Here is an 11597-nt window from a genome sequence, read left to right on the forward strand (position 1 = left end):
ACAAAATGTATATCAAAGATAAAGAACTAATCTGGGGTGCCTGGCTGGCTCAGTTCTTGGGGTCATGTCTGAGCCCCATATTGGGTGTAGAGGTTACTTAAATAAATAAATAAATACACTAACTAGCTAACTAATTTTAAAAAAAAAAGAAGAAGAAGAAGAAGAAGCTAATCTTCCAAATATACAAAAAACTCTGGGCAAGGACGAGTAATTTTTTTTTATTTTCTTCCAGCTTTACTGGGGTGTAATGGACAAAATTTTAAATTATTTAAATTGAAATAATTACATTTAAAATGTTTGTTCATATTTGATTAAAATATGTTTATTCATTCTGAAAATGTTTATTGAGAACCTACTTCCTGTAAAGTTTACCACCTGAATTTGGGACGCGGGATAACAATGTGCGTGGACATCTCTGTTCAAAGTAGGAAAATCCCCTCGAAGGCCTTTCCACCTCAGGAGCATCAACTGCTCTACTAATATCTCACACATGTTTTTCATTTCACTATTTGCCTTCTTGAGGATCGTGGAATGCAGAATAAGCCACGAAAAGGACTATAAATACCCTTTGATATTTTAAGATAAGAAAAATATCCCTATTCATCATGATATTTATTTGAAAACTTGTAAAATGCAGTTCCTCAGGATAGTTTTATTAGAATATAAGGTCCTAATTTTAAAAGCAAATTTCAGTACCATCTTTTGTTTGCAACCAGTAAAGTAGTCAATTATGTGTTACTTTAACCCTGATTTTAACTTGAAATATCTAATAGGACAGTAATTGCATTATTCTCAATTCAGTATTGGCCTCTGTATTTTACGTCACTCACAGCTCTAAGAATTCGGAGCTTGGAGTCCTCCATTATTTCTTACTCAAACATACAGAGTTCAAGTTGCTTAATATCTTATTTAATAATTTTAGTTAAACAATGGTAACGAAATTGTTACAGTTTTCCCTCCTAATGGGTTATTCTTTTTACCATAAAGGGAGTCCAGGAGACAAGGGCAACGTAGGCTTCCCAACTGACAAGAGAACTATACCCACTTTTGTATTATTTACACAACAATGATCAAGGCCCAGGGCATTTCCTGGGGATTAATGGCTGACTGGGAGATTGGCTGAAGGCCATTAACTTGAGGCAGTCATTAATTTTCTTTAGAAAACCTGGTTAAAGTCATTATTTTGATTATAAGATCAATAACACACACCCCTCATCACCACCACCACAAGGAACTCACTGGAAATAACTTTTTTTCTGGAATTTTTCATAAGTACCTTCAATCTGTAGGTTTGAAGAAAATATTTTTAAAGAAATGCCACTGAAACCAACTTAGTAACATTGACAAGCCTCATCACCTAATCATCAACGTCATGTACATCTGTAATGGTTTCCTGTCTGCCCTGATTTAGGAGTCAAGCTAAAAATAAAGTCTCTCTCTCTCTCTCTCTCATTCTCTCTCTCTCCCCACCCTTGCTCTCTTCCTCCTTCCCATCCTCCTTTGCTCCCTCCATTCCTCCTCCCCTCTCTCTTTCCCCCTTTCCTTCCTAGCGGCTTTTTTCAGCAAGTTTCCACTGAAGGTATAAATCTGCAAAAGCAGCATGTGGTGGGGCACACAATGTACAAATTATTGGAGAGCAAGTGGAATTATGACTCTACAGTGTTCCTCAGAAATAAATGTGTGTGTGAAAGGACTGTTCCTTCTTAGCAACTTAACTGAAATGGATCTAAGAAAACTGGAATTCACGCCATTAAGTAGGCCTAATTTGCCTTGTCACTGCTTGGATGGTCTGAACACTGAGACCAGCAGGAGGAGGACCCTGACGCAAACCCCAGTCCAGGAAGTCAAGAGCACCAAAAGACATTGGAGCCCTGAAAGAAGCAAGAAAACATATTGTAAAATAAATGCTAAAGAACCTTAGGAACTGCATTTCAGCACAGGAAAGTGTATGGTTAGGGCAGCACCACATCAAGCAGGGGGGGAGTTCTCTCCATCGATGCTCTAGTTCAGACCTACTTAGAGATTTAGTTCAGATCATCCCTCTTCTGCCTCTCAAAAGTCCCTACATTCTTTTAGGCTAGGAGAAGAGTACAACTAACTTCCTAAACAGTAAATATGATAGTTAAAGAAATTGCATCAATCCATTTTCCTCATCTTTAAAATAGGGATAATGTGAATTACATTCTCATGTGCCATTCAAGGGCAAGGTATTATTATTTCATGTAGTAAGAATGACTAGTCACCTAAGATGCACTAGAAACAGCACGTGAGGCATGATATGCAATTGGAGCCCCCACCCACCTTCTTTCTCTTGATCTCATTTCCATTCCAGCCACTCCTTACCCTTGAAATAAGCGATACTGTCATATTCTCACCTGTCAATGAGCTTACATCACTTCCTTGTAGATCCATCTCTTGGAGGCTATGACATAGCTCTATGTATCAGGTACTTCCTTCCCTCCTTCCCTTATCTCTATTCCTCCCACCCCCACTAACCCTCCACCACCACCACTGTGTATATTCAGTGCACAGACAGGGAGAAGTGGTGAGTCAGGAAAAGCAAAAGAAAAAAGGCTTTGAGAGTGAAAGGCAGAAATAATTGGTTGGTGCTGAACTCCTGAGGTTAATGGACATCCATCCTTCCCACAAGTAAGGAAAATCTACAGTAAGTGACTGAGCTGATGAGAAATACAAAAATAAATTTAAAATAATCCCCATTCCTTAGGAGCTTACAATCCATTAACAGAAAAAAAAAAAAAAAAAGAATACAAATTGTTGTAGCATGAATTAGTAGGCAATAAGAACCATGTGATAGACCGTAGTCTATGAGTGATTTGTTAGTTTTGTGTTTACTTCTGGTTGGGAGAATCGAGGAGAACTTCATGAAAAAGATGACTAAATAATCAGAGACTGCCTTACAAGCAAAGAGAACAGCTTAAGGTGTCAAGGATAAAAATATGGGGGGATTGTCTGAGAATCATGAACACTCTGACTCATCTAAAGCATGCAGAGTACAAAAACACTGTGAGACATAACTAGTATAGATTGAGGTCAAATAAATCGTAGAGGTCTCGAAAGGCCAGCTAAGAAATCCTGGGGAAAGAATGAAAAATTTGAATAAGATAATGATGTGAAAAGAGTTGTATGTTAAAATCAATCAAATATCAAGAGATGTTTAGAATGGATTGAGGGGGAAAACTGGATATGAGTCAATTATGACACAATTTAAATAGTTCAAAGCTGAGCTATCTAGACTTGTAAGTCATGTAGCATCAGTAGGAACTGAAAGGAGATTAATAAAAGAGCCAGTGAGTAGATGTAGGCTATTGGCAAGGTCCTATCTTTCATGTTGGGTGGTACTTCACTTAATTATTGTCTTTATTATTATTTTAAAACAGAAGAACAAACAAATAAATAAATAAAGTGTGGGGGGCACCTGGGTGGCTCAGTCAGTTAAGCTCTTGATCTCAGCTCCACTCCGACTCTTGATCTCAGCTCAGGTCTTGATCTAAGGGTTGTGAGTTTAAGCCCCATATTTGGTTCCACCCTGGGCATGGAGCCTACTTTAAAAATATTTTTAAAAAATAAAATAAAATGTGGCCATGAATGCACCAATGATGAAAGTGTTGTGAACCAAGGATTATAACTAATCTGTGTCCCTAAAACTTAAAAAATAATAACAAAATTTCTTCAGGAGGGAAACGCCCTGAAGAATAATACTGTCCCCTTGAGGGAAATGGCTTACTCCACCAGAAATAAAAGGGGGGAGGGGGGAGGGCCTCAGGGTACAAATAAACCTGGCCCCGAATTCTGGCTCTTCTCTTTACAAACTCAATGACAGAGTCACCACCTTAACTTCTTTAAGTTTCTTTGTTCTCACTGGGAAAATAGAAACATTTATACCTACTTTCAAAGACATTGTGATACTTAGATGATAACAGTGTTTTTTGGCAAATACTAGATGCTCAGTAAAGGGTGATTGATTACATAGGTGTAACAACTATATGTGATTGATTACAGTATAGAGGGAAATGAATAAACATAGGTGATTGATTACAGTATAGAGGGGAATGAATAAAACATTATTCCAAGGCTTTGAGCCTAGATAGATGGCTAAAAATAATCATGTTATTCATGGAAATATAAAAGTCAAGAAGTATGAAACAAATTTTAGGAAGATTTTTCCATTTTATCAGTTTTCATCTTATACAACCTATATAAATCCCATACCATCACTAGAACATTCAAATATTTGAAGACATAAAAGCCAAAATATATTAAAATATAATATAATTCATATTTAATGAAATACATAAACCCACATATCCAAGACATGTCATGATCAAGTAACTTAAAATCTTTGTGATAGGAAGGTCTTGAAAGTAGCCAGAGAAAAAATATATTACACAAAAAGAAACTAAGATAAAGATGACATCAGATTTCTCATCAGAAAAAGACAACCCAGAAGATAGTGGAAAAACATCTTTAAAGTTCTAAAAGGGAAAAAAAAAAAAAAAAAAGGTCAACCTCAAATCCTTTATTCAGCAAAACAACAGTAAACTAAACACACTTTTCAAATATACAAAAGCTGAAAGAATTCATCACTAACACAGCTGAAGTTCAAGAATTGATACAGAAAGTCTGTCAGTCAAAAGAAAAATATCAAATGGAAATCATAAGCTACACAAAGTAACAAAGAGCACCAAAAATGGCAATGACGTGTTTTTTAATTACTTTTTTCTTATCAGTTAAGTATCTTTATATTTTTTAAAGTTTATTTATTTTGAGAGAGAGAGAAAGAGCAAGCACAAGTGGGGGGTGGGCAGAGAGAGAGGGAGAGAGAGAATACCATATGGACTCCACACTTGAACTTGAAGCCATGAGATCATGATCCAAGCTGAAATCAAAAATATATGACAATAATGACAGAAAGGCTGGGAGAAGAAAATGTGATAAAGATTTTATATAGTATGTAAAGCAGTATAATATCATCACTAGAAGTTAGAATATGATAAATTTAAAGATGTTTACTATAAACACCAAAGCAACCACTAAAATCATACAACAAAGAGTTCTACCTAATAAATCAACAACAAGAATTAAAGGGAGCAATAAAATATTCAATAAATCCAGAAGAACACATTTAAAAAAAGATGACAAAGGAGAATAATGAACAGATAGAGCAAATAGAAAGCAAATACCAGGATTTAAACTCCACTATATTAATAGTCTCATTAAAATGTTAGTGTTCTACACACACGAGTCAGAGACAGTGATTGATTAGATTTAAAAAAAAAAGAAACAAAATACTCAATTCTGTATATTGCCTATCAAAAAAATTAAACATAAATAAAAATTGATTAAAATTAAAAGAATGAAAAAAGATGTACTATGTGAACAGAAATCAAAAGATGGGGGTGTCTGGGTAGCTCAGTCAGTTAAATGATTGGTTCTTGATTTTGACTCAGGTCATGATCCCACGATTCATGAGATGGAGTCCTGCCGTCGGGGTCTGCACTGACAGTACAGAGCTTGTTTGGGATTCTCTGTCTCCTTCTCTCTCTGCCCTTCCCCTGCTCATGATCTCTCACTCTCTCTCAAAAATAAATAAACATTTAAAAAAGAAATCAAAAGATGGGACACCTATATTATATAGGATAAAGTAGATTTCAAAGCATGGAACAAAGATATACATTATTTAGATAGAAAGGTCAATTCATAATGAGGACATAATAACAAAACATCAAAACACATGAAACAAAAACTGATACATCTGCAATAAAAAAAGGACAAATTCACAATTATATTCAGAGATTTCAACAATCTCAATAATTGTTACAATCATTAAACAGAAAATGAGTAAGGATATAGAAGAGTTAAAGAACACTACCAAACAATTTGACCTCAACTGGTACTTTTAGAACAACCCATTCAATATTACAGTAGAATACACATTTCCTTCAAGTGCACATGAAACATTTTCCAAGGTATATATTTTAGATCACAAAACATGTCTCCATGATCCAAACCATACAAAGTATTTACTCTGGGCGCAATAAAAATAGATAAGGAATCAATTATCTGGAAAATTCTCAATTATATTGAAACTAAGCAACATGCTTTTAAACAAACCATGGGTCAAAAAAAAAGGAAATTAATAATCATGCTGGATCAAAAACACAACATTTTAAAATTTGTGAGATGCAGCTAAAGCAATATTTAGAAGTAAATTTATAACACCAAACACCTATCTTAGAACAGAGAAGGCCTCAGATCGATGACTCAACTTCCATGTTAAGAAACTAGAGGGCCACCTGACTGGCTCAGTTGGTAGAGCATGAGATTCTTGATCTCGAGGTTGTGAATTTGATTCCCATGTTGGTTTTAGAAATTACTTAAAATAAAATCTTAAAAAAAAAAAAAAAAAGTAGAAACAAAAAGACAAATACATACCAAAGTAGAAGAGAGGAAATAAGGAAATAATTTTAAAAATCAAACTAGAAATCAATGGAATAAAATATAGAAAATCAAAGAAAAGATTAATAAAAATAAAAGCTGCTTCTTTAAAAAGATAAATAAAATTGATAAATTGCTAGCTGGACTAATGAGAAGAAGGAAAGGGAGAATACACAAGTTACCAATATCAGGAATGATAGAGATGACATCACTATATATATCCTACAGATATTAAAGAAAAATAAGGAAATATTAAGAACATTATGCCAACATTTGACAATTCAGATAAAACGGACATATTTCTTTAAAGATACAAACTACCAAATTTACTCAAGAATAAATAGATAGCCTAAATAGCCTATTAAATAAATTGAATTTATAATTAAAAACTTCTCACAAACAAATAAACAAAAGCTTCAGGCTCAGATGGTTTCACTAAAGAATTCAATCAAGCACTTAAGAAAAAAAATGTATCAAGTCTACACAAACTCTTCCACAAAATTGAACAGGAGGCAATGCTTTCCAACTCATTGCATGAGGTCAGAAGTTCTCTGGTATGAAACCCAGAAAGACATTATAACAGAGGAGACTATAAACCAATATCCTACATGCACATAGATGCAAAAATTCTAAATAAAATTTTAGCAAATCATACATAATACATAAAATAGCATAAAATGCTTCAAGGAAAGCAAGGTTTGGTTTAACATTCAAAAATCCATAAATGTAATTCACCACATTAACAGACTAAAAAATAAAAATCATATTGCCATCTCAACAAGTTCATAAAGAGCAGTTGAGAAATATTAAATAAGCATATCTGCTGAAAACTCTTAGCAAAGAAGAACTCAAAGGGAATTTCCTCAACTTGAAAACTTACAGCTTTCCAGAAAACTTACAGCTAATATCATACTTAATGCAGAAAGACTGAAAGCTTTCTCCCTATCATATGGGAAAAGGCAGTAATGCCCCCCTTACCATATCTATTCAGCACTGTACTGGAAGTTTAAGTCAGTTCAATAAGGCAAATAAAAGAAATAAAAGGTCTCCAAACTGGAAAAGAAAAAGTTGCCTCTATTTGCAGAAAAATGATTATCTACATAGAAAATCCTTCAGGAATTTCAAAAACAAAACAACAACTAGAGCCAATAAGTGAATTTAACAAGGTTTCAGAATACAATATTTTATTTGTACACACTAACAATGAATAATTAAAAACTGAAATTTTAAAAACAATACAGTTTACAAAATGCAAAAAAGAACTTTGGTCAATGCCTCATTAAAATCTGTGGAATGCATCAAAAGCAGTTATAAGAAGGAAACTCATAGCAATGCAGGTCTATCTCAACAGACAAGAAAAGAATAATTAAATCTGGCAATAAATATATGCCTACAAATTTATAATTATTTTAAATATACATGGACTAAATTCTTCAATCAAAGACATGGAGTGGTTATATGGGGAAAAAAGAACAAAAGACTCACCTCCTTTGTAAGGACACACACAGACTGAAAGTGAAGGGATGGGAAAAGATATTTCAGGCAAACCAAAAGAAAGTGGGGTAGCTATACTTATATTAAATAAACTAGACTTTAAAACAAAGATGGTAATAAAGGACAAAGATGAGCATTACATAAGGGTCAATACAGCAAGAACATATAACATTTATAAATATTTATGCACCCAACATAGAGGCAAATAAATATATAAAGCAAATATTCACATACCTAAAGAGAGAAATCCACACCAATACAATAATACTAGAAGACTCTAATACCCTACTTACATAAGTGGATAGACTATACAGACAATAAATCAATAAGGAAACATCAGCCTTAAATGATACATTAGACCAGATGAACTTAATATATACAGAACATTTCACCCAAAAGCAGCAGAATACACATTCTTCTCAAGTGCACATGGATCATACTCCAGGATAGATTATATGTTAAGCCACAAAACAAATCCCAACAAATTTAAGATTAAAATCTGTCAAGCACTGGGATGCCTGGGTGGCTCAGTCGGTTAAGCGTCCGACTTCGGCTCAGGTCATGATCTCACACTCCGTGAGTTCGAGCCCCACATCAGGGTCTGTGCTGACAGCTCAGAGCCTGAAGCCTGCTTCAGATTCTGTGTCACCCTCTTTCTCTGCCCCTCTCCTGCTTATGCTCTGTCTCTCCCCCCTCTCTCTCATTAAAAAAAAATGTTTATTTAAAAAAAAATTTTTTTTAATAAAATCTGTCAGCCCCTTTTCAGACCATAATGACATGAAACTGGAAACACAAAAAGAAAACTGGAAAAATCACAAATATGTGGAGATCAAATAATATGTCACTGAACAACAAATGGATCAATTAAGAAATCAAAGGAGAAATCAATAAGTACCTTGAGACGAATGAAAATACAACATAGCAAAATCTATGGGATACAGCAAAAAACAGTTCTAAGAGAGAAGTTCTTAATGATACAGGCCCACTTCAACAAACAAGAAAAATCTCAAATAATCTAACTTTGCAGCTAAAGAAACTGGAAAAAAAGGAACAAATGAAGCCCATAGGTAACAGAAAAAGGAAACAATAAAGATCAGAGTGGAAATAAATGAAATGCATACTAAAAAGACAATAGAAAAGATTAATGAAACTAACATGATATTTGAAAAGATAAACAAAATGGATAAGTCTTCACCTAGTCCCACTAAGAAAAAAGGAAAGAGGGCTCAAATTAAATAAAATTAAAAATGAAAGAGGGGAAGATACAACAAATACCAAAGAAATACAAAAAATCATAAGTGACTACCATGGACAATTATATGCCAACAAATTGGAAAAATTGGATAAATTCCTAGAAACAGAAAATATTCTAAGACTGAATCATAAAGAAATAGAAAATCAGAATATACTGATGTCTAGCAAGGGAATTGAATCAATAATCAAAAACCTCCCAAAAAACAAAAGTCCAGGATCAGTCAGCTTCACTGATTCATTCTACAAAACAATTAAAGAAGATTTAATCCCTACTCTTTTCAAATTCTTCTAAAGTATTGAAGAGGAGTGCAAATAATCCAATTAAAAAATGGACAGAGCATCTGAATAGACATTTTCCATGAAGACATACAAATGGCCAACTCCTAATAAGATGCTCAATATCACTATTCATCAGGAAAATGCAAATCAAAACCACAATGAGATATCACTTCACACCTGTTACAATGACTATTATCAAAAAGACAAGAAACAACTGTTGGCAAGGATGAAGAGAAACAGGAACTCTCATGCACTGTTGGTGGGAATGCAAATTGGTGCAGTCACTATGGAAAAGAGCCTGAGCTTTCTTCAAAAAAAAACTAAAAATATAACTACCATATGACCCACCAAGTCTACTTCTGGGTATTTATCCAAAGAAAATAAAACATTAATTCAAAAACATATATATGCATTCTTGTGTTCATTGCAGCATTATTTACAAGAGTCAAGAAATAGAAACAACAAAAGGGATGAATGGATAAAGAATATGTGGGATGTATATATACCATGGAGTACTACTCAGCCATAAAAGGAATGAATGGATAAATATGTGGGATATACACATACTACTCAGCCATAAAAAAAAAAAAATCTTGCCATTTGCAACAACATGGATGGACCTTGAGAGTAATACGCCAAGTGAAATCAGTCAGACACAGAAAGACAAATGCTATATGATTTCAGTTATATGTGGAATCTAAAAAAAAAAATAAAACAAAATTCATAAATGTAGAAAATAAACTGGTGGTTATCAGAGAGGAGAGGGGTCATGAGGTGGGCAAAAAGGAGAAGCTCAAGAGGTACAAACTTCAGGTCATAAAATAAGTCATGGGTATTGTGCATATAGTATGTTTGACTATATTTAACAATATTGTATTGCATATAATGTACTTTATATGATGATGTGGAAATCAGACCCACTGTGGTGGTCATTTCACATTGTATACAAATACTGAATGATTATACTGAATATCTGAAACTAATACAATATTATATGTCAGTTATACCTCAACTCAAAAATGAAAAGGGGCACCTGGGTGGCTCATTTGGTTAAGCATCTGACTCTTGATTTCAGCTCAGGTCATGATCTTGCAGTTCATGGGTTCAAGCCCTGCATCAGGATCTGCACTGACAGTGCCCAGCCTGCTTGGGATCTCCATCTCCCTCTCTCTGCCCCTCCCCTGCTTGTTCTCTATCTCTCTCTCTGTCTCAAGATAAATAAGCATTAAAAAAACTTCTTAAGAAGAAAAATCTCAAATAAGCAATCTAAGATAAACCTAAGATTATACATCAAGAGAGTAAGGGAAAAAAAGAACAAAGAAAGCTGAAAAATAGCAGAAGGAAGAAAATAATAAAGATTAGAGCAAAAATAAATGAAATAGAGTCTAGAAAAACAATAGAAAATAACAACAAAGCTAGGAGTTGGCTTTGTGAAAAGATAAAATTGACAAAACTTTAGCTATACTAAGAAAAAAAGATGAATCATATAAGTAAAATTATAAATGAAAGAGGGACATTACAACTGATACCACAAAAATACAATGGATCATAAGAGACTACTACGAACAATTATATACCAGTAATTTGGACAACTTAGAAGAAATGGATAAATTACTACAGACATACAACTTACCAACATTGAATCATGAAGAAATAGAAAATCTGAACAGACCTAAAACAAGTAAGGAGATTGAATTGGTAATAGAGAATTTCCCAACAAATAAAAGACCAGAACAAGATGGTGTCACTGGAGAATCCTACCAAATATTAAAGAAGAATTAATAACAATCTTTTTCAAACTCTTCCAAAAAAACTGAAGGGGAAGAAATACTTCCAAACGCATTTTATGAGGCCAACATTATCCTGATACCAAAACCAGGCGAGGACACTATAAGAAAAGAGAATTATGGACCAAAAGCCCTGATGAACATAGATGCAAAATATTAGCAAACAGAATTCAGCATATTAAGAGGATCATACACCGTAAGCAAGTGGGATTTATCCTTGAGATGCAGGAATATTTCAAATTCGTAAATCAGTGAATGTGATACATCACATTAACAAAATGAAGGATAAAAATCATAGGATCGTCTCAATAGATGCAGAAAAAGCAT

This window comes from Panthera tigris, chromosome B1 (assembly GCF_018350195.1).
Source record: "Panthera tigris isolate Pti1 chromosome B1, P.tigris_Pti1_mat1.1, whole genome shotgun sequence".
Classification (NCBI taxonomy): Eukaryota; Metazoa; Chordata; class Mammalia; order Carnivora; family Felidae; genus Panthera; species Panthera tigris.